The sequence below is a fragment of the Triticum dicoccoides genome, chromosome 3A, assembly GCF_002162155.2.
Source record: "Triticum dicoccoides isolate Atlit2015 ecotype Zavitan chromosome 3A, WEW_v2.0, whole genome shotgun sequence".
NCBI lineage: Eukaryota > Viridiplantae > Streptophyta > Magnoliopsida > Poales > Poaceae > Triticum > Triticum dicoccoides.
Window position 1 is genome coordinate 758,101,763 of NC_041384.1, and position 6,529 is coordinate 758,108,291.

Genomic DNA, 6,529 nt, shown 5'->3' on the forward strand with positions numbered 1-6,529 from the left:
TGCATGGAATAGAAAATTTTCAGTATAGGTCTTTTGAATAGAAAATTTTCAATGGAGGTATTTGAATATAGTAGATTTTATTTAGTAAGTGGTTAATAAAACTAGTTTATTTAGTAAGTACTTAATAGAACTAGTTTATTTAGTAAGTGCTTAATAGATCTAGTTTAGAGAGAGAGACCTATATTGGCAAATTTAGTTATGTTAGGATTATATATAAGATATTTTGAAATGTTTTTGTTCATATTTTCAACCAAGTGGCTCAATAGTGTTGCTCAAATAGGATATGTGCTTGCCCAAGTGGCCATGTTTGTAGGGAACACCTCTGAGTGGCATATGTTTTGCCGGAGTGTTGATTAATATCCGTTCTGGCAAATTTCAGGCGCTCGATATGTCCTTTTTAGCCGAAGGTCATGCCGGATTTTTCTGTGAATTTTGGCATGACTTGTGATAGAATATTTAGGAAATATCGAGTGGCTCGGATTTTCAAGAAAGATAATTAAACGACATTTCGGGTTGACTTTAAATCTATCGGGACTCCACCAATGGCGGAGCCAGGAAATGTGGATCAGGGGGGCCAAGTGCTGTCAAAGTAGGTTAGGGAAGGCCAAAGCATAGTAAAATAGAGTTTTAGCATCAAAATAGTGCTAATTATGCACTGTTCATCAGTGAATTATTAGCAAATTCCCATGTCAGGGGGGCCAGGGCCCCTGCTGGTCCCTCTGTCTCCGCCACTGGACTCCGTCATATATGAGAGAAGAAGAATGCCGACTGTTGTCGTGGGGGTCGTTCATCCTCTTCCTTCTTGTGATAGACCTTTTGGTAATGCACGGGAAGGAAGAGAAGAACGACCATCACCGACGGTCGCAAATGTCAGAGAGGAATCAGTGAGGGAGAGTCTCCACCATATATGAGAGGACGAAGAATCCTGACTGCTGTCGTGGGGGTAGCTTCTCCTTCACTCCCTGTGCTAGACAATTTGGTGTAATGCACTCGGGGACGAAGGGACGAGCTACCATCACCGACGGTTGAATATATACACCACGGTAGCTAAGAGTTTTCAAGAAAATACTCGACATACCGATAGTCAATCCGTGATGAATAATAATGATCTAATTTAGTTTTTGTAGTACATATATTTAATTTTAGAAGTTTAATCTTTGAATTATGAACATGAGAAATGTCGTCCGACGACGATAGGCACCCGGAGTGCGACTGGTGCGGTGACGACCGGGGTCTGTGCGACAGGCCTCACCTGGTAGAAGGTCGGCGCTTCAATATTAAGCTCCACGAGACCTTCTATGTTGAAACGGTATGCAACGACGACAAGTGTTTTTTTGTAATTAAGCACGACTTCTGCTTATTCAACGTGTAATTTCCGTCTTTTACAATTCGACTAGCTTATCCCATGCCATGCAAGACGCTATGTCTTGGAGAAGCTGGATTTTGAAAATCATGAAAATATGCAGACAAACATAGTCCACCTAAGGACCCATCATGGTTATGATTTTTCTATAAATCTATACAATTCTGACAGCGTATCCCATTTTGGTTGCCCAAATTGGGAAGCACTTTGCAAGACGTATGATTTTCATGAGGGTATACTTGTCACCTTGGATCTTGGTGATTCTGACATCGACGAAGAGAATATGGACATTTGGGTCCTTGTTGATCCGCTTCCAATTCTACCAAATATACGGAAGATGGTAGAATTAACTTACTACACCGATGGCGCAGAATTAACTTATCAGGAAAAAGATCATCTTATCTCATTTTTTTATTGATGTTGAGAATTACAATATCAATTATCAAACTCCTAAACATTATGGTCAATACGTGCCACTAGTGCACGTGTTGAACTACGATAACATCCATGGAGATGGCATGGGAAGATTTTTTTACTATTACGACATCCATGCATCTTTTGCATAAATTCTTCTAAAGCTAAACTAGATTGCTAACTACGACGTTATTACTATGTGTTTCAACAGAAAATCACAAAGGATTGTGTGCCTCATCTGATGTTTCCGAAAGGTCACCTTGATGTTATTAGCTTACTGCCAGGTCATCCCAGGCTTCACTGCTATTCATATCGGATTTCTAAAACCGATGAAGACATGACAATCAAAGCATGGAAAAAATGTATGAACAATCGTAGGGAGCTACTTGGAAATAACATTGTGCGAAGCGCAAGAATTGGAGACAGGATAGTTTCCATTCTCCATAATGGAGAGTCAGGGCATATCTTGTTTTATATTATTTTACCTTAGAGAGGGTAGTAGGTCCTATGAGAGAGGAGTAGGTCCTAGGTACAATGTATTATTATGTGCTACAATGTGTTAGAGTCATTGATGATGATGAGGAGGAGGAGTTGTGATTATGACTAGTGGCCAAGTTGTTATATGAAGTCTCATGGACGAAAATGATGATCATGAGGAGTTGTTATATGAAAATGATGTATTATGATGATAAGTTAATGATATGATGATGATCATCATCATGATGATGATGAGTTATTATATCATTGGTGAAAGAACCGCGGATTAGTTTCAAGTGGATGGATCCTAAGTGGTCAAGTCATAACAACCTCTAAATTGCTACTGTATGAAAACTTGTATAATGGTGTATGAATACGACATAAAATAAAAATGAAATAAAATACGTAATAATAGTAGTAGCGCGGGTAGAGAGACGCGCTACTAGTAATTACCAGTAGCGCCTTCTGCAAGAAGCGCTACTACTAAGTAGGTATAGCAGTAGCGCGGGTAAACCAACGCTACTGCTAACCTTTAGACCATAATACACACATGAGAGCCTGGAACGAAACTCCTTGAAGGTGGAAGTCGGCAGGCCCTTAGTCATCACATTGGTGAACTGTTGTGCAGTCGGGACATGGATGACCCGAATACGTCCAAGGGCCACCTGCTCGCGCACAAAGTGAATGTCCAGCTCAATGTGCTTAGTCCGACGATGATGAACGGGGTTGGCGGAAAGGTACACCACAGAAACGTTGTCACAGTAGACAACCGTAGCCTGGGAGACGTCATGATGCAACTCCTGAAGTAACTGTCGTAGCCAGGTGCACTCGGCGACGGCGTTAGCCACAACTCGGTACTCAGCCTCCGCGCTAGAGCGCGAAATCGTAGGTTGTCGCTTGGACGACCACGAGACGAGTGAAGGGCCGAGGTAAACGCAGTAGCCAGAGGTGGACCGACGGGTGTCGGGGCAGCCGACCCAGTCCGCGTCGGAGTAGGCCACCATCTCTAGAGAAGTGGACGCCGTGAGAGTAAGCCCAAGAGCCACCGTGTCGCGGATGTAACGAAGAATCCGCTTCACGATGGTCCAATGGGAGTCACGAGGGGCATGCATATGCAGACACACCTGCTGAACAACATACTGTAAATCCGGTCGGGTGAGAGTCAGATACTGAAGAGCACCAACAATGGACCGGTAGAATGGAGCATCCGACGCGGGAGAGCCCTCGAGAGCAGAAACCTTGGCCTTCATGTCAACAGGAGTAGAAACAGGGTGACAGTTGAGCATGCCGGCACGCTCAAGTAGCTCGTGCACATACTTCTGCTAATGAAGAAAGAAGCCGTTGGGTCGCTGAACGACCTCAATGCCAAGGAAATAATGTAGAGCGCCCAGGTCCTTGATGGCAAACTAATAACGTAGCCGGAGAGTAATCTGCTGAAGAAGGGCTGCGGAGGAGGTCGTCAGGTTGATGTCGTCGACGTAGAGGAGCAAATATGCAGTTGTGTCGCCGCGGTGATAGACGAACAATGAGGCATCCAAGCGAGTGACGCTGAAGCCCAGTGTCTGAAGGAACCTGGCGATACGCTGGTACCAGGCGCGAGGTGCTTGCTTGAGCCCGTAGAGAGACCGGGACAACAAACACACATGCCCAGGAAGAGATACGTCAATGAAACCAGTCGGCTGCTCACAGTAAACCTGCTCCTCATGATGGCCATGAAGGAAGGCGTTGGAGACATCCATCTGATGAACCGGCCAGCCTCGGGAAACTGCCAGCTAGAGAACTATGCGGATCGTGCCCGGTTTGACAACCGGGGCAAACGTCTTGGTGAAGTCGACTCCAGCGCGCTGCCGAAAACCACAGACCACCCAGCGAGCCTTGTAGCGCTCAAGTGTACCATCCGAGCGGGTGTTATAGGGAAAGACCCACTTGTCGCTGATGACATTGGCGCGAGAAGGCTGATGAACCAGTGTCCAGGTACGGTTCCGCTGAAGAGCGTCGAACTCTTCCTGCATCGCGGCAAGCCAGTGAGGACCACGAAGGGCTGCACGAGCAGACGCAGGGACCGGTGACGGCTCAGTGTGGAGGCGGCGAGAAGATACTCGTCGCTGGAGTACTGTAGACTCGGGCGATGGACGCCGGCTCGAGCCTGAGTGACGGGGCGAGATGGCAACTCGGCGACTGGCGAGGCGGTCGGTGAAGCAGCCGGCGAGGCAGCTGGCGAGGCCGCCGGCGAGATGGGTGGTGAAGAAGCGTCGCCCGAGGCCGTCGAAGCGCCCGTGGCCGAGGCGTAGGAGGCGGGCGAAGTGGGGGTGGCGGGCGAGGCGGGGGCGCCGCCCGAGGCACCCGAGGCGGCGCCTGAGGTGGCTGGTGAAGATACCGGCGACGGGGCAGCCGACGAAGATGCCGGCGAAGAGGCCGGCGAAGATGCCAGCGAGGTGGGCGATGCGGAGGCCCTTGACGGAGTCGGCGAGGACGTCGTGGGGGCGCGAGTCGCAGCTCATCCCACGACAGGAGGACCGCCGAAGCCCGATGGCGGTCCAAGAATCGAGCGGGCCTGTCCACCTCACGGGGTCGATGGAGGGCCGCCGGTGGCCAGCGGCGACGGGGCGGTGGGAGGTACCTGCTGAAATGGAAACACCGTCTCATCAAAGTAAACGTGCCGGGAGGTGAATACATGATGTCAGAAGGGATCGTATCAGCGGTATCCTTTGGTGTTAGGTGGCTAGCCGAGGAAGATGCAAGCGACTGAACGTGGTGCAAGCTTATGAGGCGCAGTGGCGGCGAGGCTAGGATAGCAGAGACAACCAAAGATGCGAAGGCCATCATAAGATGGGGGCGCACCAAAGAGGAGATGGTGAGGGGCATAGTTCCAGCGTGGGCGACATGGGCGGATGTTAATGAGGAGGGTGGCGGTGGCGAGAGCGTCCGGCCAAAACCGGGGAGGCACGTTAGAGTGAAAGAGTAACGTGCGGACGCAGTCATTAAGAGTGCGAAGGATACGCTCGGCACGACCATTTTGTTGGGACGTGTAGGGGCAAGTGAGGCGGAAGATAGTGCCATGGGAGGCTAGAAGGTTACGAACAGCGGCGTTGTCAAACTCTTTTCCGTTGTCAGTTTGTAAAGCAAGGATAGGACGACCGAACTGTGTGGTGACGTAGGAATAAAATGTAGTGAGTGTGGCAAGAGCGTCGGACTTTCGACGAAGAGGAAGCGTCCACACATAATGAGATAAATCATCTAAGATCACCAAATAGTATAGGTAGCCCGTGTTGCTTGCAACTGGGGATGTCCAAACATCACTATGCAATAACTGAAACAGAAAAGTGGCAATAGTGTAGGTGCGCTAAAGGGAAGACAAACGTGCTTGCGAAAACGACATGCCTCACAAGTATGGTCGTCGATCTTATTGCATGAGAATGAAAAGCTCTTAAGTATTTGACGCAAAGTGGTGGAGTTCGGGTGCCCCAAACGAGCATGTCAAAGGTCGACACCTGCGGCGAGGGCAACTGGGGTGGTGGAGGCGGCGGTGGAGGAGTGCACCGGATAGAGTTCTTCAGGACTATCACAACGGTGAAGGACCATCCGAGTATGGGCGTCCTTCACAGAAAAACCGACATCATCAAATTCAACGGTAATGGGATTCTCACGGGCAAGACGATGAACAGATACAAGGTTCGTAACTAAATCAGGAGACACAAGAACATTAGACATAGTGATAGGTGTAGATGTGGAAGGAAACGAAGCACGACCAACATGTGTGATAGGTTAAAAAGAACCGTTGCCAACGATGATGCAAGCAGGAGTATGAACCGGAGTGGAGGAGGTGAGAGTACCGGGATGAGATGTCCCATGTTTATTTTGTGTTGCACAGCCTATTCTTTCGCAGCTTGCCCGCGTCGCCTGTAGCTGCTTCCCGCGTCGCCCGTACTCCAGCTTCCCGCGTCGCCCGCCAAGTCCTGCCTCGCTAGCACCGCTCAATAGGAGCTCACGTACGTCCGCCTGGAAACGGTGGCTTCCCGGTCGCCCGTACTCCAGCTTCTACTTCGCCTGCTAGCCTGGACGAATCCTCGTTTCCTTCTACTTCTATATTAGTTCTCATTATTCACCTGCTAATCACTCCGTCGCCGTGGCCGCCGCTAATCACCATTAGCATAATCCATCCATCTAGTCTAGCTCTGATATCATGTAAAAGGGAAAGCATAGACTGTGCAACATAATGCATTGATCGGTGCACCAGGCACGAATATATGAGTACAGAAGGGGCCACAACCTCAA